This window comes from Tenrec ecaudatus, chromosome 4 (assembly GCF_050624435.1).
Source record: "Tenrec ecaudatus isolate mTenEca1 chromosome 4, mTenEca1.hap1, whole genome shotgun sequence".
In the NCBI taxonomy this organism is placed as follows: Eukaryota; Metazoa; Chordata; class Mammalia; order Afrosoricida; family Tenrecidae; genus Tenrec; species Tenrec ecaudatus.
Genome location: NC_134533.1, coordinates 41,440,689 through 41,468,304, shown reverse-complemented (window position 1 = coordinate 41,468,304; position 27,616 = coordinate 41,440,689).

The following is a 27,616-nucleotide window of genomic DNA, read 5'->3' as shown; positions in this document are numbered from 1 at the left end:
CTCTTTTATTTGTTTCTCTGTTTTCGGTAAATGGAACACAGAGATGTTGAGCCTTGTTGTGGTTACATAATTTCATGTAACTTGATAAATAAGTGGAGGGGTGGAGTCTAGCCTGTCAACCAGGCTCTAACCTGATGATGCTGACTTGTGGCCTTGGCCTCTCATGAGGATTCTGGGAACTTCCCCTCTCTCTCTGCTTCCTCTTCTTGTTAACAAGCCATACTCAGAGTGCTGTAGAAGCTATGTAGAGACCCACACGAGCGCTGAGATGCTTCTACTGCCATTGGATCCTCAAGAATTTTCACCTCCTGCCCTGTGCTCTTCCTGAATTCTGCATCGTTCCTTGTACTGGATGAGTCTGAGGAGATATTGATGGAATAGTATTGGCTGGTGGGCTAATATTGGACTTATCAACTTGATCTGGATTGAGCTGGGATGTTGTTTCTTAATATACAATTACTCTTTGATATAAAGCTCTTTCATATGCATAGATGAGTATCCCAGGATTCGTGTCTCTAGTCAACCCACCCTAACACAAGCCTATAGGGAAAGCAACTATTACAAGAGGTTCAGATGGAGGGGGGATATGGAGGGGTGGGGAGGATAAGAGGGAGATGATGTCAAGAAGTCCAGGAAGGAAAGGCATGTTTGGAGACTGATAATGGAAGCAATTGTACACTTCTGTTTGATATGATTGTACTATGGAATGATCTGACACATGTATTAGCTCCCAAGTTACAGCAAATTAAAAGAAACAAACAAATAAAAACCATAGATCCAGAAATGGGTTTGGACTTGCACTGAATCCTAGCTCCAATTTAAGAACAATTAGTTCTCAAATCATAGCCCTGCTCCATTTGGGGAACACCAAAGATACTGTTGCTATAGCAAAATGTGGGGAAAATTTAGATGGTGCCCGGCTATGAGATAAAATATTGTCTGGGTTCTTAAAGGCTTGTCTCCAAACAAGCAGCCATCTAAGTGATATGTCAGCTAAGCCCACATGGAAGAAGCACACCATCATCAGTCTCTGATGATTGGAATTCATAAACTGAAGTCCAAGGAAGGACCAGTATCAGAACTTATATTGTGAGTTTCGGTGTTCAGTAGGTGATGGATGACAGCCCAAGATCCATTTATGGAATTACATAGATAGTAGCCTCCGGAGAACTCCCATTAAAATGGAGGGATGGGAGGAAGTGGTCACTGAATAGAGCGCCTTGGAGAGAGGAGTACAGATGATCAAAGAAGGCATAATCTGACCTGAACAGTTACAAGTCTGTCAGTAAACCCCTCCTATGATGTGGCGGCGTGGACCTGATCTGGTTTCCAGAATTTTCTGTATGTTTGGTCTTTGCTTTTCAGTTGTTCCTATTAGGGTATCTCACAGGAGTGTTATGTCAATGGAGGTCACCCTCTTGAAGCTGTGTTACATGCGTTTCCATTTGTTGGTGTCAGGAACCCAGGATCGATGACCCTAGAGGGAGAGCAAGTAAAATAAGGAGTTTGAGGGGCGAGGGTACAGGAGTGGAGGTGAAGTAAAAGGGAGATGGTGTCATGGAGTCCATGTAGCAAAAGAATGTTTGGACATTGATTTTAGTAGCAATTGTACATTAAACTTGATGTGATTGAAATTTGGAATGATATATGTATTAAATCCCAACTTAAACCAACAACAAAAAACCTGAGGTCCAAGTTGAAGCTTCTAAACTCTGACCACAAGTGGAAACAGCTGAAGTTGACAGATGACCAGATAGCCAATAAATCAGTTAGGCTCTGATAAAGCTGATTAAAACTACAATGGCTTATAACTCACACAAACTCCCCCTTTTGAGTGTTGGGGCTGAAGACTCACAAACTTACTCTTTGTGCTGTGTGGTATTCAGTCTATTAGTTCACAGAGAGCTATCCGCTGCTTTTCCTGGAGAAACAAGGCTGGAAAGGAAAATATACTCTGTTTTGTTGAAAAATGAACATTTCCATCACCAGTGTTATTAATGACTAGTTTTTCAGTTACATGCAATACTATAAAGTGCTGGGTGGATGCATTGCCAGCCTTCTATTCTAGCACACCCCCCTGGGGAATTTTTCAGGAACATAAGAAAGGATGTTTTCCATGGTCTAAGTTATTGGCTTTGCTCTGGTCAAGACATGGCTTCTGACAGTTCACAAACGGTTTGAAGAGTCTGTGACCTGAAACACCGGATGGATTCCATGTGTTTGGACACACACGGCAGGTCCTCAATTGTAGATATAACGTGTTCATTTCTTCCTCTGGTGCTGAAAAACAGTGTCATTGTGAAGGGTCTCATTGTCCATCTGGGCTGCAGGGTGGGGGTCCCACCATTTATGTAAAAAGAACTTGGTCTCCCGGGTCAAAGGGATGAGCTGGGAATTTTTGTGAGACCCAAACTCCTGGGCAGAGGCAAGGAAGCTTCTCAACTGAAAGTGCGCAGAGAGCAAGAGAGAGTGCCAGTTACAGGAACAGTCCCCTGATTCCGAGAAAGGTAGGAGCAAAGTAAGCTTGGCTTTCCTTGAGGAACCTCAGCTGAGCTTAATTTTAACTGTCTCTTCTTCAGGATACCCTCGGCAGCACTCGTGGAAACGCCTCACTCTGTGGTGGTTTGATTCCTTGGCATAATTTACTTACATGCCACCTGAGGCTCTGGCTTATTTATTCAAATGTACCACTTGGTTGTGGATTCCATGTACCATGCAACTTCCATTTTTTACCCAGAATTTGAGCTATGGGGGATAAAAAGTGAGACCTATTATTGTTGCTCATGCTGCCGGGAAGCCCACATTGGGGAATCAGTTCCTTTATCACTTTGTGTCACTGTGGTCGCTTCCCTTGCAGTTCCAGTTCCACAAGGGAAAGCGTCTACTCACCTGGAACATGTGTCTACTAAGACCAATAAAAACTTCACCTAGAATTTGGCTTTAAAATTTCCAGGAATGCCCAGGGGGAAGAGGCCCATCCACTTGCGACCAGTTATCCTTTGCCCATTGGCCTTTATTGATGGTATCCTCTGTTGCTGTCAGCATCCCTCTCTCCTTTCCCTGAAACTCCTGAGAAAGAAGCAATGGAAACAAGGTTCAGGCCTGCAAAAGTAAAGATGCATATACTATTTTGTCTTGCTTGCATCAACAATCAATGCTCATGGAAGCAGCAGTCAAGAGATCAGAAGGTGTGTTATATGAGGCAAATCTATTGCAAAAGGCCTCCTTAGAGTCTTGGAAAGCAGGAAGTTACTTTGAGGACAAAGGTGTGCCAGACTCTAGCTATGGTATTTTCAATTACATGGTATTTTCAACTTTCATGTGCATGTGAAAGTTGGACCCTGAATAAAGAAAATTGAAGAAGAATCTATGTATTTCCATGGTGGTGCTGGAGAAGAATATGGAAGTATTCCAATATTCTGCTTATAGGAAAAACTGATCTACCTTGAAAGATGTCCAGCCGGAGTGCTTCCTAGGGACCAGGATGAAGAGACTTCATCTTGCATTCATTAGACATGGTGTCAGGAGAGACCAGTGCGTGGAGAAGGACATCATGTTTGGTAAAGCAGAGGGGCAGTGAGAAAGAGGAAGGTCTTCAAGAAGATGGATGGACACAGTGGCTGCCTCAGTGGGATCAAACGGAGGAACCCTTGGGAGCATGATGCAGGCCAGGGCAGTGTTTAAATTAGTTGCACATAGGCTAGGAGTATGGCAGAACTGACTCAATGGTACCTAACAAAACAGCAGCAGGCTATAAGTCAACAATGAATGATGGGCACATACATGGCAGATGTTGAACACAATAAAAATTCAGCAGGAAGATTTTATCATTTCTTATGAGTGCTCATAAGCATGTACATATGAGCCTGCTCTTCTGCATCTCCATGAGTGTCAAAGAAAATCAACTCCCTACATGTTCCATCTTCCCCCTGTCTGATCATGTCAACAGGTAACCAAGTGTACTCGAGGGACCAATGGTCACTGGGCCCTTCTAAGTGTCTTTCTTTGATACCAAAACTGAGAGGGGGAAAAGCAAAATCCCAAGTACCAGAAACATTTATAGACAGATGGCTCACCTCAATTCCATCTGCCTCTCTTTGTTCTTATCATCAAAGACAGGCAGTATAACTGTAGCTATACAGGCACTCCTTCTGTTTGCTCATTATGTACTTCTTTCCAGCTTAGCGCCATCCTTGACATTTCCCTTGCTAACTCGCAAAGCTCTGATTAAGGCACCGCCTCAGGCCAGTCGCTTATCCAGCCTTAGGTAAACCATGAGCCTCCTGATTCTTAGAGCTTTCTTGATGTCGTCAGCTTGAGGGAGCCTGGAGCAGGAACAAGCTCGGTGCCTAGACTAGCAAAGCAAGGCTGATGGAATAATGATCCCTGCTTAATGAAGACCGATGGGAACTTTGATGACATCAACTTTCCCACGAGAAAAAGCTGTGTTAAACATGTTTGTCTGGAATAAGAGACTAAAAAAGCTGTTTATTAAATCCTAGATCAGCAATGACCTCTTATTGTGCATTAAACTATGGTGAATTACAAAATTTAGAAATCTGTGGCAATTGCAAAAGGCACAATAGAAGTCAGAATTTGTGAACTTAGGAAAATATTTTCCAGAGGTAAAGTGCCCAGTACAGGACAGGCTCCTTTGAGAAGCAATGCAATTGCTACAAAGGGAATTCATGCAAGAGAGAATTGCAACCATCCCTACATTTCTAAACTTACTTGATTCAAATTTTATGTTTGGATTCTGAAATAATAAATCATACGCATACATGTACTGCACATGGAATCTTCATTGATTTAGCAGGAATCTTTCCAAAGGTCTCTTTAGTAAACTTTGAAATACATATATATTCAACAACAGAATTTAATAGATAATGTCTTTTTTGCCTCCGTGTGGGTTGTACCAAGTGACACCTCCACCAAATCTGAGATACCAGATAGATTTCCACGGCCAAAATATAAGATCATGATCACTGCATTGTGGCCAATGCCCAGTGGTTGATTAAACCTTGACTAAGAGGTGAATATGGTTACCCTTTGTAGTTTTGGTTTATATGCCTCTTGTGATAACTGTAATTCAACAGTTTTATAGTATGATTAAGAACCCATGTATTTCCCTTTCTATGACCTGTTTGTCCGTCTGTTTTGCTAATTTACTTATTGAACTGAGACTTTATTTCTTACATATTCTAGAACTCATAATCATCTGTCTACTGTTTTATTAATAAATACTTCCCAAATGTCCAAGTTTGTTTTATGATTTTGTTCACTGTGGTTTTCCAACATAAGCTGTAAAAACATCCTAGTGGAATCTATGGAGCTTTTCTGATTTCCTGTATGAGTCAGAACTGGCACATGGCAGTGGAGTTTGGAGTTGTTTGATGTTGAGAGAAACACAGGCTTTCTACTCCCATAGTTACACCTTTGGAACCCCCCAGGAGCAGGTTTACCTTGTCCAATAGGGTTGCTATGAGAGAATCAATTCTGAGGCAGTGAGTTGTGGGGTTTTCTTTTTTGTGTGTGGACTGCTAACTGCAAGGTCAGTAATTTGAAACTCATTGGCTCTGAGGGAGAAAGATGTCCCTCTCTGCTCCCATGCAGATTTATAGCCCCAGAACCCATCGGGTAATCTTATTCTGTCCTATGAGGTCATGAGAGTCGGAATCAACTCCATGCTAATGAGTTTTTCTTTCATGTTTTGGGTTTTTGTTTTGTTTTCTCTTTGGGACTTTGGGGTATGCTAAGAAACATACTTTTTCTCTTTTATTTTTTTTCATTTATTTGACAAGTACTTATGTTTACAGTTGAGTGTGAGCTGTAAAATTCCATTTTATTATTATCTGGGTGATTCTGTTCACCTATCCTGATGTCTCTGGACTCCTGTCTCACCTCTCTGTGGAGCAGCGGCCCAACCTCGGTAGAAAATATTGCACTTGTGCAGCAGCGTCTCACTCAGCCAAACATTTATCTCAAAGTGAAAGTCCGTTCCCCAAAAGAAAGGGTCAGTTTCCACGACACGGCAACACAGTATTGAGATATTTACTTCACTTTTCCAAATGTCTTATGACTAAAATTAGGAATTTTCATAATTGGGGGCTATGGGTAACTTCTAATAATGTTGGGGTCCATCCCTGACTTTGTCTTATTTGATCAGGTCTGAAGTATCCTAGCGATCTCCGAGGTGCTGGTAAACTCTGATAGTGCTAATCAGTGTGATGATGATGATGAGGAGGAGGCATTTCTGCTTCCCCCATGCATGCTTAAGGTGGGAGAGAGTGGTCCAATCCAAAGTCCTTGAACTCATCATGTTTACTACAATTGATCAGCTGACTTCTCCGTGACTGCTCTTTTATCATGAAGGGTCATTCAGTGGGGTTATCCAGCTTCCTCTTCTTTCCAGAACAACTCCTCAGTTATTCCATCACTTACTTAAATATCTGTCAGTCTCCCAGTGATATACAACATCATCGTTGTGTTAGTGAACTCAGATGTGATTCTACTTCCGAAACATTTAGAATATTGCACTGATTGCTCTGGGTGTGTAAAGTCCTACACTTCCTTAGGTGTTCTGACTTCAGACTGTGCGATAATATCGACGCTGCTGCCCCCTACCTCGCCATCAAATAATGCTTGTAATATTGTTTGTTTGTTCAGTGAAATGCAGGAAAATAGGTTTGAAAACTTTATTAACTTTTAAAATATATAGAATGAATAGTTTACTAAGAATTGCTAGTATTGTTAATGTGAATCCTTACACGGACATTACATTTCTTCACTTGTTTGTAATTTGATTGCCCTGGTAGTATTTTTTGCTTTAGTCATGTAGATGTTGTATATTTTTCATCATGGTTTTATTCCATGTTTGATCATGTTTGTTGCTAACAAAATGCTTCATCTTTTCATTATTCAATGGAATTTTACTTTTAAATGAGAAAAAGTCAGTATGCCTGGGATTAAAAATGTATAGTCGGTAGTAGCTGAAGACAATATTAGAGAACCATAGGAAAATATTTGGGCATTGACTGCTACAAATTTCGCATCTATCCTTTAAATATAATTTAATTTGCAGTGATAGTTTAAAGGTTATATTGCTTGTGAATGTGTATGCTTGATGATTGTTCTGGAAGAAATACGAAGGCTAGACTAGAGTTTAATCAGCTAGATAAAACAAAAGAAAATAAAAAACCAGCTCACTCCCATAGAGTAGATATTAATTCAAACTGACCCTTTAGGGCAAGTTAAAACTGCCACAGTGAGTTTCCAAGATAAGAATGGGGGTAATAAAGTTATGCAACTAAATTCACCTTTGGGGATTTACCTGGCAAAGACCTAGAACTGAGAGATCCATATATTGCTATCTCATAAATTATGTAGTACTTAGAAAAATAGGCTAACATTATCACAAAGAGCAAGTTAAATGATGGGACTATGATAATTCTTTCCCCTATACAATTTCAAGCCATTGAGGTCTTCTGTAAAAGAAGAATTAAATCTAAAAATCAACCCAATTTCTCAAGTGCAAATCAGAGACAGGACTCCCTAAATGAATCAGATTGAACGTCACCTTCAACCAACTTAAAGTCTGCTTAAGGAACTAAGACTGAAATAATAAGTCAGAAAAAATAATGTCAAAAGGCAGAAAAGAGTAATGTTGATGGAAAAGTATGATCTGGGCATCTCCTAGCTAGCTGTGCATACACACACACGCACACACACACTGCCATGGAGTGGATACCAATTGGTAGCAACCCTATAAGACAGGGTAAAACTTCCCTTCTGAATTTCTGAGACTGTACATTTTCACCAGTGTAGAGAGCCATCCATCTCCCAAAGAGCAGTAGCTAATGGTTCTTTATTGATCTAGAAGTCAATGCATAACCATAGAGTCAACTATGCAAAGCAATTTTGTTGTCTCAGTTCTGAACAATAGCATCACACGCTATAGTAGGCACTTGGATATAGAAGTTTTCTTAAGTATAAAATTTTATTTCTCAGATTTTATAAGAACTGTTTATGTTTTTAAAGTAGGCCAACTACACTAGATAGATGATAGATAGATAGATAGATAGATAGATAGATAGATAGATAGATTGATTGATAGATTGATGGATAGATAATAGATAGCTGATAGAGAACTTCTCTTTCAACGTGTTCCTGGTGGGCTTGAGCTTCTCACCGATGGGACAGAGTAGAGCTGCTCAGCTAGGTCCAAGGCTTGACTCTGTATAGAGGCAGACTGCCATATCTGTGGATGGTAAAGTGGCTCGTGGGTTCACACCGATCTTTGGTTAGCAGGTGGCCACTTAAGAACTGCACCAATAGGGCTCCTCAATCTTACTCAAATTGCATGAAATTAAGGTCACAGACTGTCAACATTCAAGCTACATGTATGAAAGTCTCTCTCTCTCTTATTTTTTAACATAAATTTGTATATGTGGGAGGCGAGGGGCCGGCATAGCTATACACTCACATAGAACTCTGACTGGACATGCACATTTAAACGAGCATTGGTGACTCAGTTGTAACTTTCATGTCTGGTTAGAAAGTGACATTTTCCTGGAACCCAGAACTACTCTGAGGTAACTTATTAAAGGGTGTGTTGAGCAAATGCCACACACCCCAAATAGGCAGTGTTCCCTAGCCATCACCTAAACAGACTTCCCAAGTCAATTGGTGCACCTGAACTCTCAAAGTAGGTCAGGCTGAAAGGGCGACGAGTATATATAGTCTACTCTCCGTCGGTATCGAGGAGCTAGCCAGTATTCCAATCTGTTCATCCTTAAATGTTAGTAAAATCCTCACCAAATAAATTGATTTATTTTAAAGAAGACAGTTGAATTCACACAAGAGTGAGGAGAAGAAGGTTCTAAGCTTTGTCGGAACTCCAAATAGGAGCCATTACTATGGCTATCTTTTTGTTGCTTCTGCTTGGAGCAATGTGAGCTCTATTTATTTATTATTAATCCACTCCTATTTTAGAACCTGATTAACTTAGAGAAAGCCTACCTAACCTTTTCATATTATATCAGTGATGACTACTCAGTCATATACGTTGTTTCCAACAAACCAGACAAATGTAATGTTTTACCAAAGGCGCATCATCTGAGAGTTTCCTGGTGTGCACAAACCAGCAGTGGGCGGGAAGAGAGCTGAGAATAGGTACATAGCAAATATTTCTTGGAATACATAGACATCCTAATTTTTGAAAAATAATCCATAAATATTTTCCCAACTTTTTTCTATTTTTAAATCTGTCAGATTTCTGCCAGAGTCTATTGTGGAATTGCTCCATACTTTACTCCATGTAGTATAATTTTTAATAAAATGTAAATTTATTTTTATTGAATATAGGCACTACACAATTATCGCATTTTGACCTCACAACTCTGCAAAAGAGGTGTGATTAGTATGGATGCCCGTTTTAGAAACAAGGCGGTGGATACACTGAGAAATTAAATCAGTTGCATCAGTTTATGCAGCTAAAGTGATAGTGAACAAAGGTTCAAACAAAATGTTATTTCTTCAAAGCATCAAAGTCTCATAACCCCAGTTCTTCCCAGTTCCTCTCACAGAAGGCAGTGGTGCTTTCTCTGGGTCCTGAGGTCTCTGGCTTCAGCATATTCGGGATGTGGGAGTAGGGAATTGTCTTCTTTGTAATGCAGATTTATCAGCTTCCCCAGACCTATTAAAGGGAAATATCCAGACTTACTAAAGGAAAATTAAAACCTCCACATTAAAAAAAATAGCAGGAAAGACAAATAAAAGAGCAAAGGGTAGAACGTGGGAACGTAGTGGGGGGGGGAGTAGGGGGTGATCTGCCATAGAGGGAGGAATCTGATAGAGGTCAAAGGCAAATTTGATAGAAGTCAAATGCAATTTTGACTAAATATAGTCATAGTTTCAGAGTTGGCTAACGTGAAATCAAATATAATGTGTCTATATAGCAGCTGAGATTAAAATTGAAGGAAAATATCAATCATTTCAAATGCCACAATTGCTCATCAAGACAGAGTATAACAGTTAGTAAACTTCAGTACTGTAGAAAGGGTGGTAAGCACTCATTAGATAGAATTGTGTAACTAGTTTGCATACCATATACAATAGCCCTGAATACATCTCTTAAACTTCTCTCAACCTCAGTTTATTCTTTGTCTTGCACTGTCATGGAGTCTGTCCCAGACTCTTGGTGACTCTCTGTACAAGAATAATTTTTGAACCACAGGGTCTTTATTGGCTGATGTTATGCAACTAAATCACCAGACCTTTCTTCCTTGTCTGTCTTAGTCTGGAAATTCTATTAAAACATGTTTGGCATCATAGCGATACACATGCCTCCCCTGACAGATAGCGTGACTGAGTTTGAGGTGCATTGGCTGGGTACCAAAGTTAGTCTTTCATCGTGGGCAGTGAGAATTCTACCACTGGACTATTCCTGCCTCCTTGGGAAAAAAGGGGGAAGCAATGTCTTTAAAAGAACAAAAGTAACAATAACAATTAATAACATAAGTAAAATGTTACAGCTGAATATCAAGCATATATTAGGCATGCAGTTAGAAATGCATCCCTTTTTCTCAAAATATCTAGCTTCTCCAGTATGGATAGTCTTAAATTCACTATGTGTATGGTTCCATTCATTCTGACTGCATTTTAAGGTAAAGACTGACTCTATCATAGAAAATTGTACAGTAAAACCTCCTTCCAAGATCAAAACTCTAGAAACTCAGGGTGGGCTGGTAGGTGCCCTGGAGTACTAATGCATTCCTTTTAACACAACCAAATACCCTTTACAGACACTGACCAACGCAAAGGTCATTCTGCCCCAGATCTCTAAAAATGGCATAAAGATTTTTTCAAGTTCACTAGCCATGTCCCTACTGAGTCAGACACATGCTGTGGAGTTAAGACACAGGGGTGATCTGAGAAAAATCAGCAAACCCTTTCGAGTCTGCTCTGCTGGATAATGCATACTAACAAGGACTGTGTCACAGGTTCAGTCCTGGTATGGGCTCATTATAGGCAGGATTACAATATTTCTTTCACAGAATGATTAGTCTCTCACACTACCACAGCCATAACCACAGGGAACATGGGGGGAAAGGTAAGGCACTAGTGGAAAATTATCTCTCCCCCCACCCCTGTGTATAGGAAATTTATCATATTCCTTTAGGAGAAACACTTTTTCTTTGACTCTCAAAGCATATTCTCAGTCCTTTCTCATTACAAGTGGAAAAGGATGCTCTCTAGAATCATAGAATCATTTATTGGGGTCATGGAAGGAGGAGGATATGCACAAACTACTTGAAACACAAAAGATGTGGGTAATAGAGAATTTGTATTTTCAAAGATGTATGCTTCTGGTGATAGAAAGTAAAAATTGGAAGGCTTTTTAAAATTTTAAGGCACTCAGATTTCTTAAGCTTTGTGAGAATTCCATTAACTAAACTGTCTCTCTGTAGGATTTCCATACACATTGGTAGGTATCAGGCACTTTGTAGAGCACAGAGGAAGCAGAGGAACAGGGTGAACACTATCTCCTGCTTGCATTCTGCTGTCTTTTTAGGGAAACAAATGTCTAGTCATTAATTGTAAGCTTTACGTGTGTTTTAAGAGGAGCAAGGCACATGAAAGGATTAAAGAAAAATAAAATAGAGGGAAAGAACCCCAAACACTGCCATGCAGTATATTTAAGTTCGTCGTGAGTAAAATTGCACCTTGGGGTTTGCGAGAATGTAAATCTTTACATAAACAGAGACCTTTCTGCCTCCAAATGGGCAGACTAGCTGGTGGATACAAAAACTTGGCCTTTCTGTTAACACCCAAGGAACTGCTCTGAAAAAGGGTAGTGTCATTTAATTTATAAATGGATAACTCGGAAGTTATTTCTGACCAAACTTAAGCCAAAATGGATCTACTGAATAATATTATAGTAACTGTCAAAATCACAAAGTAACTCTTATAATTATTTGCTTCAACACTATTGCTGTCCTACAGCAAACTGCTTCATTTCTCCAGGAAATTTTAATTTTATTGCTTGAAATGTTATCACCAACTAGAGAGATTACTTTTAGGAATCCATACATTTTTAGTGAAGTTCGATGAATTGGTGGAAAGGGACACCTTATTCCCATTATACAAGACATTGAGAAGCCTCCAGAGACAGAGAACTCATTTTAAATGAAGAGACAGTAATACAACCATCATCTCAAGAACTGCAGTCTTCAGTTCTTATTTAAATGTGTGATTTTTGTTGTTTGTGTATTAGTCAATGTCTAAGCATTTCAAAACACTTTGGGGATGGCTCAATGGGAAACTGTAAAGAGTGGTGGTGTGTTGGACAGAGTTCTCTAGAGAAACAAAACTATAGGACATTTATGATTTGATTGATAGATAGATTGATTTATAGATAGATGATAGATGATAGATAGATAGATACAGATAGTTAGAACCTAAGAAATGAACAGCTAATTAGTCCACAGAGCAGTATAAATGGTTTTGTTCAACTCCATTCCATGAGACAGTTAATATACTGGCAGTCCTTAAACTCATGAGGGCTGTTGGGTGCAAGTCAAGGAAGCATACAACTGAGTCTTCTGTAAAGGAATACAGGCAATCTGGTCACAGGCAGCAAACAGCAAGGCAGGTCACCAACAATCAGCCAGATGACAGGGTCTGACAGTACCAGCACCAGTGATATATACGCCACTAGTGTGGTGAAGCAGGTTTCGAAGGAATCTCAAACTGTAGAGACACAGTCTACAGGTTGGTTGTCCCACAGGTAGTGTAGCTTACAAGTTGAAGCAGAGAACTAGCTAAGGTAGCTGGACACTGGTCCAGTTATCAGAGAGCAAGAGACAGAAAGGTAAGGTTCGCCAGCCATTTGTCTCCCTGCCTTTTAATTAAACTGCAACTTTATTAATCCCACATGTGTTTATTGTCCAGGTTGGCATAATAAACCTACCTATCACAGATGGAATAAACTTATTACAAGCTCAAGCAATGGAGACCTTGAAAACTGAAAAAGGAAGCAAAATAGGCTTAAAGATATGTCATATTTGCATATTCTTGTGAGAAACAAGGATCCCCGAAGGCTCAATTTTTAAAGCATGCATCTACCAACCAAAAGGACAGTGGTTTGACCCCACCAGCCCCTCTCTAAGAGAAATGATGATCAGTCTCTGTAAAGATTACAGCCTAGGAAAATCCAAAGAACAATTCGATACGATTCTATTCCTTAACCTGGTTTTGGGATTAGGTAATCTGAAAAAAAAAATCACGATATCCAAGTATAGTGTAAGAGTCCATGTCACCCCTGACACTGTGCCAAGTACAGAGGACCTGCAAAAACAGAATAGAGCCTTTTAGATAAAATGCCAATGACTTTCTCCTATTACACTTTCTTAATCCAGTTGGCCTTTCTGAAGGCTTTTAAAATCCTTATACATACCCATAAATTATGGATAACTAAAAACTGATTTTCACTGCTTTCAAAGATAATCTCCAAACTTGTTTCTCATTCTCCATAAAAAATTTAAACAGAAAGATTCATGAAAACTGGCAGAAAGATTTTTTCTATTAGATTATAAATGATAATTTTTCTCACTTACTCATATAAATGGAAATACCTATGACTTAAAGAAAAAATATGAGAGAGAGAGAGAGAGAGAGCTGACTAAGCCAGCAAAAGTCAAACACAGAACAACTGAGCCTTGTGCTAAATCTCTTAGTAATGGATCATAAATCATATCAGGACCTCTTTTCTCTCCATTTGCACACAATATTAAATAATGGAGTATAATTTGAATATTCACCACCGGAGAAGCAATCAAGGTTACCTGCAAGATTCTATCTTAAGTTCAGCTTTCTAACCAGTCATCACCTTCTGGAACTATTACCCAACACTTTATGCCCCAATTCAGGGTAAATTTTAAGTATAGTATAAAATCCTTGAATCATTAATAACCAAATGATGTTTTCTTGAAATATTCAGGATTCCTGATTGAGCTGGGGTTACATCTGTAGCATTTGCTGAGGGAGATGCCTCGCAAAATATTGCTGAGAGCATGAGGGAAACACCCTCACCACCCATTATTTCCTCTTGACCTGTAACTAAATCTCAGAAAGCTCCTAAAGGTGAGGTTGAGATGATTACCCAAGAAGCACGCTATACTCACCAAGATCTGCTCTAGTTCTCAAATACATACAAGCAGAAGCTTGGAGAATATCCCTGGGAATGGTTACTAAGGATGTGGGATACTGGTGCACGAAATGTAATATTAGACCGGTCTGAGTTTCTGGATATGGGATCCCTAAGTGCAGACTCTTCTTTCAGTGTCTCTATGAGAGAGGCTAAAAAAGGATCTAATTCCTTATTTGGTTGGTTTGCTGAAGTATGGACTGCCAGATGGCCTAGATTAGACCAACTTGAAGTACCTGACCTACCTTGGTACACTGTGGAAGAAGTCATCCAAAAGCTTAGGGAAAATGCTATGTTGGAATGGATCTATCTATCAGGATAATCCCATAGACGCAAAAAGGGTGTGTACTGAGGACATATCCTTTACCACAACCATAAAGAACAAGTTTGTGGAGTGGGATCCAGCATCTATTAAGACTCCTATAATTGCTATTTTGTGTGTACCAGGATTAACAGTGGGCACAGCCCTAAGCAAACTCTGACATTTGCCCACGATGGGGCTGATTGGTCCCCATGATGGGAGAGGGCAGGTGTCAGCACTGAATCAACAGAGACAGGGTGGGCGTGGTTATAATAGACAACAAGGTTTCTGTAGTAGCCAAAGCAACCTGTCTCGTGTGGAATTATGGTATTGGCTACTTAGCCACAGTGTCCCTAGGAATGAAATAGATGGGAAACCTACTAAATATTTATGTGATCTATACAGGAGGAAGAACGGTAGATCAGGTGAACAGCAGAATAGACAGTCATGATCGCTCAATCAATTCCCAGACCTGAGCCAGTTTACAGACCCACAACCCCTTGAATGAGGGGGAGGCTGGGTCCCTTTGAAGGAGGACCCTGATACATCACCGAAGGTTTATACTGTTATTCTTTTTTCTGGCCTTCCTCAAAGGGACCTGTGGCCTTTCATGAGTGACTGTTCATTGGGGGAAAGGAAATAATCAAACTTTTCAGAGATTACTGGACACTGGTTCAGAACCGCCGCTAGTTCCATAAGGTCAGAGGACCTTATGGAGGTCAAGTTATCAATGGAGTTTTATCTCAGGTATGCCTCACTGTCAGTCCAGGGCCCCCAGACCCATCCTGTGGTTATTTCCTCAGTTACAGAATGCATCGTTGGAATTGACATACTTAGTAACTGGCAGAACCCCTATATTGAATCCCTGAAATATGGAATAATGGCTATCGTGGCAGGAAAGGCCAGGTGGACACCATTAGAACTTCCATTTCTTAGGAAAATAGTGAACCAAAAGCAGTCCCACATTCCTGGAGGAATTTCAGAGATCAGTGCCACCATCAAAGACTTGAAAGATGCAGGGATGGTGATTCCTACCACATCCCAATTTAACTCACCTATTTGGCCTGTAAAGAAGAAAGATGGATCCTGGAGAATGACAGTGGATTATCATAAAAATAACCAGGTGGTGACTCCAATTGCAGCTGTCGTTCCAGATGTGATTTCATTGTGTTAGCAAATTAATACTTCTCCTGGTACTTGGTATTCAGCTATTGATCTGACTAATGTTTCTTCTCAATACCAGTCTCAAAGGACCACCAGAAGCCATTTGCTTTCAACTGGCTAGGGCAACAATACACTTTCACAACTCTCCCCCAGGGGTACATCAACTCTTCTGCCTTGTGCCATAATTTAGTCTGAAGGGACCTTGATCATTTGTCTATTCCACAAAATGTCACACTGGTCCATTATATTGATGATATGCTGATTGGACTCACCAAGGAGGATGCATCATCGGTACATCTGTGTACAAGAGGCTGGGAAATTAACCCATCAAAGATTCAGCCACCTTCCACCTCAGTAAAATTTCTAGGGGTCCAGTGGTATGGGGTATGTCGAGATATTCCTACTAAAGTGAAGAATATTGCATTTGCCTCCCCTGTTCCCAATGACTAAAATGAAGGCACAACGCCTAGTGGGCCTCTTAGGATTTTGGAGACAACATATCTCTCACTTGGGTGTTCTACTTGGACCTATTTGTCAAGTGACTCGAAAAGCCTCCAATTTTGAGTGGGGCCAAGAACAAGAAAAGGCTCTTCAATGGGTTCAGGCTGTTGTGCAAGCTGCTTTGCCACTGGGACCATATGATCCAGCTGACCCAATGGTGCTAGAGGTGTCAGTTGTAGATAAAGAAGCAGTGTGGAGTCTTTGGCAGACCCCTATTGGTGAATCACAGCATAGACCATTGGGATTTTGGAGTAAAGGCCTGCCATCCTCTGCAGACAACTACTCCCCCTTTGAAAAATGGCTGTTGGCCTGTTACTGGGCCTTGGAAGAGACTGAACGCCTTACTATGGGCCACCAAGTCACTATGAGGCCTGAACTACCTATCACAAACTGGATATTGTATGACCCACAGAATCATAAAGTTGGACATGCGCAGCAACACTCCATTGTTAAATGGAAGTGGTATTTATGAGCAGGACCTGAAGGAACAAGTAAGCACATGAGTAAGTGGCCTAAATACCCACAGTCTCCTTCCTGTCATATTACCGTCTTTCTCACAGTCTGCACCTATAGCCTCCTGGGGAGTTCCTTACATACTTTAACTGAAGACCAAAAAAAGTCATGCTTGATTTACAGATGGCTCTGCATGATATGCAGGTGCCACTCGTAAGTGGACAGCAACAGCACTACAGCCCCTTTCTGGGATCTCCCTAAAGGCAGTGGTGAAGGGAAATCTTCCCAATGGGCAGAACTTCGAGCAGTGCACCTCACCGTTCAGTTTGCCTATAAAGAAAAATGGCCAGATGTGAGACTGTATACTTATTCATGGGCTGTGGCTAATGGCTTGGCTGGATGTCAGGGAATTGGAAGGAACGTGGTTGGAAAATTGGTGACAAGGAGATGGGGGGAAGAGGTATATGGATAGATTTCTCTGAATGGGCCAAGAAAGTAAAAGTACTTGTAACTCACATGAATTCTCACCAAAGGATTAACTCTGAAGAAGAGGACTTTAATAATCAAATGGATAAGATGACATGCACTGTGGAGACTGGTCCTCCTTTTTCCTCTGCTGCTCTTGTCATCGCCCAATGGACACATGAACAAAGTGGACATGGTGGCAGGGATGGAGGTTATGAATGGGAGCAGCAACATGGATTTCCACTTACCAAGACAGACTTGGCCACTGCTGAGTGCCCCATTTGTCAGCAGCAGAAACCAACATTAAGTCCAAGATATGGGGCCATTCCTCCAGGAGATCAACTGGCAACTTGGTGGCAGGTTGATTACATAGGACCACTTCCATCATGGAGGAGGCAGCATTTTGTTCTTACTAGAATAGACACCTACTCTGGATATGGATTTGCCTTCCCTAGACACGATGCTTCTGCCAAAACTACCATTTGTGAACTTACAGAATGCCTCATCCACCAGCATGCATCCCACATAGCTTTGCTTCAGATCAAGGGACTCACTTCACAGCAAATGCAGTGTGGCAATGGGCCCATTCCCATGGAATTCATTGGTCATATCATGTTCCTCATCATCCTGAGGCTGCCAGCTTGATAGAATGATGGAATGGGCTCCTAAAGACACAATTAGAGCACCAAGTAGGTGGCAACAACTTGCAGGGCTGGGGCAATGTTCTCCAGGAAGCTGTATACGCTCTAAACCAGCAGCCAATATATGGTGCTGTGTCTCCAATAGCCAGAATTCATGGGTCCAGGAACCAAGGGGTGGAAGCTGGAGTGGCACCACTCACTATTACTCCTAGTCATCCACTTGCAGTAGTTTTGCTTCCTGTCCCAGCAACTCTGTGTTCCTCAGGCCTGGAGGTCCTTGTCTCAAAGGAAAGAACTCTCCTACCTGGAAACAGCACGGATTTCACTGAACTGTATCAACAGGTCAGGAAGGGTGTCACTGTACTGAGTGGTGTGATTGATCCTGATGACCAAGGATAAATTGGACTGGTGTTACATAATGGAGGTAAAGAAGAATATGTCTGGAATCCAGGAGATCCCATAGGCTGACTCTTAGTGCTACCATGCCCTGTGATTAAAGTAAATGGTAAGTTACAGCAACCCAATCCTGACAGGACCTATAATGACCTAGACCCCTCAGGAATGAAGGCCTGGGTCACGTCACCAGGCCTAAAACACAATCAGCTGAGGTACTAGCTGAGGGCAAAGGTAATACAGAATGGGTAGTAGAAAAGGTAGCACTACTTATCAGTTACGAGCATGTGATCAATTGCAAAAGTGAGGTTTGTCATTGTCAGTGTATTTTCTTTATATGTGCTTATTGAATATCTTTCCTTCATTCATGTATGCTATATCAGATAAATTTGGACTTAGTGTTTTCATTTATATGTGTGATAGATGTTTGATGTTAAGTATTAAGTGTGATTTCATAAATATCTGGAAATTATATATGGCTAAATATTGAATACAGGTGCCAAGTTGGCAAGGGGTGGATTGAGATAGTTAATGTTTATTGTACCAACCTAGCCAATGAACACATGTGGGATTAATTGAAGTGGGGAGAGATAAATAGCTTGGTGAGCCTTGCCTTTCTTGTCTCTCACTCTTTGATCATCAGACCAGTGTGCGCCTGCCTTGCTTGTTCTGTGCCTCAGTTTGCAAACTACACTACCTGTGGGACACCTAATCCGTGGACTGTGTCACTATAATTTGAGGTTCCTTCAAGACCTGCTTCGCCACACTATTGGGATTTATTTTTCTTGAGCTAGGGACTATTGGATCCTGTCATCTGGCTGACTGTTGGTGACCTGCCTTGCTGTTAGCTGCCTTTGCCCAGATAGCCTGAATTGCTCTACAGAGGACTACCTGGCGGCCCTCAAGACTTGAAGGACTGCCAGTGTCTCAAACTGTCTCACGGGAGTGAGTTGCACTGATCCATTTGTACTGTTTTATAATTTAATTAACTGTTTATTTCTTATGGTATATATCTATATAAATATATATAATTATTAGTGTTCTTGTTTTGTTTCTCTAGAGAACCCTAACATACTGATCAAAAAAGAAATGTTCTGGCAATCTCTGTTCTCTTTTATCCATGTCTTTTCTCCTCACAGAGACCAGTTATGTCATCATATTTGTGTATGTGTGTATAAGATTAATAACATTTACTGTAATCCTACAATATGCAAATTCATGTTTGTGTGGCACTATGGATATAATAGTGAATAACACAGAAGCTACTCCTACTCTCATTTGGAGTTTGTTTTAGGTGTCACGTTTTACTTTAAGAAATATTGCTTTATACAAATCCATCGGGGCTGGGGACACAAAGGTGAGATAGATTCCTGCCTAGGTCACTGGGTGAATCAGAAGTTAAGTGCTATCTTTTAGAGATTTAACTTTTTGCTTAAACTCTGTTGAATAGTTTCTGGGTATTCCTAGCAGTAACCTCTGATTAAAGGAAATAATAATATTAAGAGTCACTTATTAATATTTATTTTACGCTGGGCACTATATTATGAAGCTCTTCTGCATTGGGCTGTTACTCTCAATGTTGATGGTTCAAACCAACCAGCTGCTCTATTGAGGAAAAATGAGGCTGTCTATGTATTGCAATGTTTTCCCAACCTTAAGTAGGGAGTGTATGAATCACAATCCACTCCATGGTAATGGTTTTGTTTGGTTTAGATACTGCATTAAATTATCCCAGCTAGTCATTCCCCAAATAAAAAGATATCCAACTATGATTATTCACTTTACAGATAAGGGAAACGAAGGTGAGTGAGATTAAGCAAAATGTTCAAATGGGGGAATCTAAAGGGAAAATATGATTTTCCTTATGCCAAGTCTTGATATCTTAACTCATACTACAAAAGATACCGACAGTCTTTCAATAATATATGCCAAAGGTACAGTATGTTAAAAGCTTACAAAAATTATGTGCTTTAGAACAACGTCTGAATGTGAAGTTCTGAAGATCTGAGTTGTTGGGCCCAGATTTCTTCTCTGTGCAATGAGTGGTTAGATCCACTGAGAGTCGACGTCTTCTGTAGCTATGCCCTTCCACACTTCCAGCTCTCTCATGAAAAGGTGATCTTATCGGCCTTGTTAAGAAGAGAATGTATAAAAAGCTACTAACTATCCAGAGCTTTGAAGCTGCCCTTAGATCCATCTCCCCTCCTTCCTCCCTATGCCAGAAAAGGCATATTCTGATTAAAAGTCTAAGGATCTTTTTTTTTTTAAGTGTAACCCTTAAAATCCAAGATCAGGCTTCAGGTGCTGCCATGTAACTGCTGGTTGCAAATCAATAACGCATGTCCTGCTTTCAAGACTACACACGTCACTGCAAAGCACGTGAAATGATATCTGGTCCTTGGACTTCATAATGGAAACATCACAGGATTATATTTTTCTCAAAGTCATCACAAAAAGACAAAAGAAAGTGATTTGTTCACTTTTATGCTCTCTTGGAATCCTGTTGTCATCACAGAGGCCTTTAGGTCTTCTGTCTTGAGTAGCTGATCAGTGTCCACACATCAGTTCCTGCTTCATTTTGCCTACTGTGTCAGTATTAATATTACAAAGCTCAGTAACCTAAATTGCATTTCAAGTTCTATCTCCAAATTGAGAACTCTTGTTTGAGATCTATGCCTTCTTATTGTAGTACTTTGGAACTATCGTTGCTAATAATACAGCAATGCCTTGTTATTAATTATATCTGTACTGAACATGGGTACCACCACTCACGTATCAGTTTGTCTTAGTGTGGTGACTTGTGTGTTGCTGTGATGTTGGAAGCTATGCCACTGGTATTTCAAATGCCAGCAGGGTCACTCAAAGTGAAAACTTTCAGAGGAGCTCTTAGACCATCAGTTCTCAACCTGTGGGTAGCGACCCTTTTGGGGAGTGAACGACCCTTTCACATGGGTCACCCAATTATAAAAGTAGCAAAAATTACAGTTATGAAGTAGCAAGGAAAATAATGTTATCACTGGGGGTCAACACAACATGAAGAACTGTATTAAAGGGTCATGGCATTAGGAAGGTTGAAAACCACTGTCCTAGACTAAGAACAGACAAGGAAGATGGATCCGATTGCCCACATCTGAGGAAATAGCCCCTGAAAACCTGATACACAGCTTCTAAACACTATCAGATACTGAAAACCTAGTGAGTGGAGGCAGAGTAGTGTTGGAGAGAGTGATGAAGGATGAACTACTCTGGTCTGAGGTCACTGGAAATGGGACTGAGAAGTTTCTTTCTCCAAGTAGAGTCCACATTGGCAATGGGAATGGAGTGAAACCTGCGGGAGTGGAGCCTTTGGGATTTTTGTGCACTGTTGGGAGGTAAGAAGAAATAGCCGCACAAATCCATCAATGATCAGAACTTGGAGTGTGCGTCCTATGAGTCCAAGAAATTGTGAAGTCATCAAAATGAAATGGAACACATAATGATAGATATCCTAGGTGTTATTGATATAAAATTGACTGGTATTGGCCATTTGGAATCAGAAAATCAGTTGATTTAGTACTCTGGGAATTATACAATCTAAGAGTATAACATTGAATTCATTGTCAAAAAACACATTTCAAATTCAATCTAGATAAATAGCATCCTACCTTCAAAGAAACCAGTCAATACCATTATTATTCTAATTTATGCACCAATAACAAAACTAGTGGTGAATAAATTAAAGAATTTTATGAACTATAAACGTTAATCAGAAATTGATCAAACATGCAAACAAGATATATTGATAATTATTGGCAATAGAAATGCAAAAATTGGAAACAAAAAGGAATATATAGTAGTTTGAAAATATGGAGCTGGTAATAGAAATGAAGCTGAAGATTGCATAATAGAATTTTGCAAGACCAAAGACTTATTCATAGTAAATATCTTTTTTGAAACAGCACAAAAGGTTACTATACACATGGACTTCTCCAGATGGAGTACACAGAAATAAAACCGACTACATCTATGTGAAGAGATGCTAGAGAAATTCAATATCAGCAGTTAAAACAAGGCTGGCAGTGTGGAACAGACTATCAATTGTTCTTATGTACGTCCAGGTTAAAGCTGAAGAAAAATAAAAGCAGGTCCACGACAGCCAGCCAGATACGCCCTTAAGTCTATCCTTGGTTAATTTTGAGAATATCCCAAGAACAGATGTGTCGCATTGATCATTTGTGGCAAAAGACCAGCTGAACTGAGCAGAGGACATCAAGAACATAATTCATGAAGAAAGCAAAAAGTCACTATAAAAAGAAGAAAAACAGGAAAGAAAGAAAAGACACAAGTGGATGTCAGAAGATATTCTGAAACTTGCTCTTAATCACAGAGTAGTTAAAGTAAATGGAAGAAATTATGAGGTCAAAGAATTGAGGAAGAAATGTCAAAGGGCATCGCGAGAAGACAAAGTCAGTTATTATAATTAAATGTACAGAGACCTGCAGTTACACAACTAAAAATGAAGAACATGCTCAACATATCTTAACCTGAAAAAATGCAATAAATGAAGTAAGCCTTGAGTTGCAATACAAAAAAAATGTACCCCCCAAAATTGCGTGATGTAGGAATCATCAAAAGAAGATGAAAAAATAGAGTCACTGCACCAAAAAGAACCAGTTGATAGTCAACCATTTCAGGAGGCAATATTTGAGTAAGAATCAAAGGAGATGAAGCCTGAAGCTAAAAGTTCACTGAAATCATTAGTCAGAAACAAAGACCCAGGAATCAATGGAAACCGTTTAGATGCTTCAACATGCCCATGAAACCTAGAAGTGCTTATTTGTCTATAAGAAATTTGGAAAACAGCTACTTGACCAACCGACTGGAAGAACTGTCTGTGTGCCTATTTCAAAGAAAGGTGGCCCAACAGAATGCAAGCATTATAGAAAAATATCATTGAAATCACATGCAAGTAAATTTTTACTGAAGATCATCCAAGAATGGCTAGAACAGTACATTGGCAGGGAGCTTCCAGAATTTGGGGTAGATTCAGAAGAGGATGTAGAACAAGGCCTATCATTGCTAATGTCAGATGGATCTTGGTTGAAAGCAGAGAATACAAGAAATGTTTACTTATTTTTTATGGACTATGCCACGATAATTGACTATGTGGATCATAACAAACTATCGATAGCTTTGAGAAGTATGGGTTTTCTAGAACATTTAATTATGTTCATGGGAACCTGCACATGAATCGAGACAGGTGTATGAACAAAACAAGGGAAACCTACATGGTTTAAAATCAGGAAAAGGGTGCATTAGGTTGTACCGTCTCACCTTACTTATTCAATGTGTATGCTGAACGAACAATCAGAGAAGCTGGATTATACAAAGAAGAATGTGCCATCAGGATTGAAGGAAGGCCTATTAAATGTGATATGAAGATGAAGTGTGCACCTTACACACTGAAAATGAGGAGGCCTTGAGACACTTGCTAATGAAGATCAAGGATTGCAGCCTTCAATACACATTACTACTGAATGTAAAGAAGACCAATATCCTCAAAATTGGACCAATAGGTAATACGATGATAAATGGAGAAAAGGTTGAAGCTGTCAAGGATTTTGTCTTGCGTGGATCCACAACCAGTGGGCATAGAAGCAGAAGACCAATGATTAAAAGATGTTATATTAGGTAAATCTGCTCCATGAGATCTCTTTAGAGTGTTGAAGAGGAATGAGGTCACTTTGAGGAATACCCTGCAAGTGATCCAGGCCATGGTATTTTCAGTTGCCTCCTATGCAGGTGCAAGTGGAACACTGAACAGGGAAGACTGAAGGAAAATTGGTGCACTTGATTGGTGGTGCCGATGCAGTATACTGACTATACCATTGACTGCTTATAGGACAAATGGATTGGTTTTGAAAGAAGCACAGCCAGCATGCTCCTGAGAGGAAAGGGTGACAAGATTTCATGTTTGGGTTACTTTAGACCCGTTTTCAGGAGAAACCAGTCTCTGGAGAAGGGCACCATGCTTGGTAGAGTGGAGGGGCAGTGGGATAGAAGAAGCCCTTCAATCAGATAGAGTGACACAGGGACTGTGACAATGAGCTCAGACATAGGAACAGTCCTGAGGGTGACACAGGTGCAGGTAAGGTTCTATTCCATTGTGCATGAGTCAGAACCAACTCAACGACGCTAACATCAACACCAAGTCATTTGGACAATAACCTACACATGCACTAATAGCATAACTATACAAGTTTTGTTAATCAAAAGACTTTACTATTATAGTGAACCTACAAACTTACAAAACATATTTGGAAACAAACATCCTATGAAATGCCAGTCCTCCAAAATAAACAGAAAACTGCAACATCTCAACAACAAAAAGACAAAGAGCCCAATCTCAAAATTGTCAATGATCCTTCCTTCACCCAAGAGGACATCCAAGCAGCCAACAAACATGACCTTTACTTATTGAAGATATACAAATCAAAACTACAATGAAATATCTTCATAGAATGGCACAAAAATGGTGTTGATGAAAATGACAATATAGCTAAAGATACAAGGAGACTGGCATCCTTCAGCATTACTGGTGAGACTGGAAAATGGTATGATGGCTACAGAAAAAAATGGAGAAGTAGCTACAGGTATGTGTTAACACTAATATTCAAATGCCCACACATAGGCATTGGAAACACAAATTCTCATACTTTGAACACATACCAAAGGGCAGTTAATATTAATTTTCTGATTTGAAAGCTTAACTGGGTAGTCTAATGGGATAACTCGGTCAACTCGCATAACATAGTTAACAGAAAGAAATCATGGTCTGTGAGTGGCATCTTGGATCTTAAAAAGCTTGTAAGTGATCCTTTAAGACACACCTACTGGTCTCTACATCCTGAGACATTATTTAAATTTTGAATCAAACCTATCCCCAGAGATTACCTTTTAGTAAAATAGTGAAGTGGTAGAGACAGAGAAAATAAAAGATATTATACATTAGATTAATCGTCTTAAAAACCAACTGCATGTAATCAAATGATTAAAAATTGCTCAAAATCAAAAGTGAGACAAGAAATGGGTAAGGAAAACCATCATTACTGTTGTTTTTGCTACGTGCCTTGGTATTGGCTTCAACTCACAGTGATCCTATGTACAACAGAATGAAACACTGTCTCCTTCTGCACCGTGCCCACAACTATTGCTATGTTTGAACCCTTAATTATGGTCACCGTGTCAATACACGGCACTGTTTTCCTTTCTTTTGGTGATGTCCTACTTTATCTGTTTATGACACAGGACACCATTGGGTCTTGTTGTGCACAGGGTTGCCATGAGTCTGAATCCTCTCAACAACACCTAACAACAAGAACTACTTTCTCACGCCTTATGTCCTTTTCCAGGGACTAGTCTTTCCTGATAACACCGGCCAAGTCCATGAGGTGAAATCTTATAATACTCACTTATATGAAGTGTTCTGCATGAAGTTTTGTTTCTTCTTCTTGAAGTCCCAAGTACTTCTAATATTCGTCTCCGGCATCTTAATTCAAATGTATCAATTTGCATCTTTTGTGATCTTCCTTATTCATTGTCCAGCTTTCCCATAAAATCGAAGCAATAGAAAAATACAACAACTTAAATCAGGAACACTGGGAAATCAGTATGGAGGTCACACCTGATCTTTTTTTAAAAAAATATTTTATTAGGGGCTCATACAACTCTTATCACAATCCATACATATACATACATCAATTGTATAAAGCACATCTGTACATTCTTTGCCCTAATCAATATCTTTTTTTCCTCCTCTTTTCTTTGTTTTTACATTTTATTAGGGGCTCATACAACTCTTATCACAATCCATACATATACATACATCAATTGTATAAAGCACATCTGCACATTCCCTGCCCCAATCATTCTCAAAGCATTTGCTCTCCACTTAAGCCCTTTGCATCAGGTCCTCTTTTTATTCCTCCTCCCTCGCTGCTCCCTCCTCCCTCATGTGCCCATGATAATTTATACATTGTTATTTTGTTATATCTTGCCCTATTTGGAGTCTCCCTTCCCCCTTTCTCTGCCGTCCATCTCCCGGGGAGGAGGTCACATGTGGATCCTTGTAATCGGTTCCCCCTTTCCAACCCACTCTACTCTCCCAGTATCACCCCTCACACCCCTGGTCCTGAAGGTATCATCCACCCTGGGTTCCCTGTGCCTCCAGCCCCCATATGCACCAGTGTACAACCTCTGCCCTATCCAGTCCTGCAAGGTAGAATTCGGATCATGGTAGTTGGGGGGAAAAAGCATCCAGGATCTGGGGGAAAGCTGTGTTCTTCATCAGTACTACACCGCACCCTGACTGACCCATCTCCTCTCCTAAACCCCTCTATGAGGGGATCTCCAGTGGCCGACAAGTGGGCCTTGGGTCTCCATAGAAACTTTCATTAAACAAAAATTTATTCATGAGAAGCCATTGTTTGTTTCTTTCTTTTTTTCATCCATTGCTTTATTTCTTACCTCGAGTTTCTTTTTCTTTTTACATCATTTTTTGAGGGCTCAGACAGCTCTAATCACAATCCATCCATCCATTGTGTCAAGCACATTTGTACCTATATTGCCATCATCATTTTCACAACTGACCTTTGCTGGTTACACAAAAGAGAAGTCAAATCTTCACTGGGCAAGGGCAGATTGCCTCAAGTCAGGGGTCCATGCTCCACACTCTATCCATTCCATTCCATTGCACATAAACCATTATGAATACCACTCAACTTCTCTACTTGGTTCAATCATCCAGTGCAAATACAATACTCACACTCATGGGGATAGCTTCGGGATCGGTACATCTGGATCATAAAGCCATAAAGATACAGCCTTCCATCCACAGCAGCATCTCTGCTCAGCCAGTAACAAAGTTCCTCTGGTCCTCATCCTCTTAGTGGTGACGTGTTCTCTCAGACTCTCTCTTGTATGAGGTGCTGGGAATCCAGCCACTTCACCTCATAGTGTCATGGTCTCAGCACTGTGACCTCTGGTGCCTCTGGTGCCTCCACTTCAGATAATAGAATGTGCTCAACTGGTGATGTTTTTTCTTGGTTCCCACAGGACCCCCATACCAACTATTGTGATGTCTATGTTGTTGGGAAGTGCCTTGGAGTGAGTTCCAACTCATAATGGCTTTATGCACAACAAACCCAATCATTACATAGTCCTATGCTATCCTCACAATTCTTATCTTTGAGCACACTGTTGCAGCACATTGTTTCAATTTATCCCGTCAAAGGCCCTTTTCATCTCTCTGCTTGATAAAGACAAAACATGATGCTTTCTTCTAGGAAGTTTTCTCTCCCAATAACATGTCCTAATTATGTGCGATGACATCTCACTGTCTACCTCTATGGAACATTATGGCTGTACTTTTTCCAAGATACATTTATTTATTCTTTTGTAGTCCATGGTACTTAAATATTCTTTACAAGTGCCATGATAAGAATGTGTCTATTC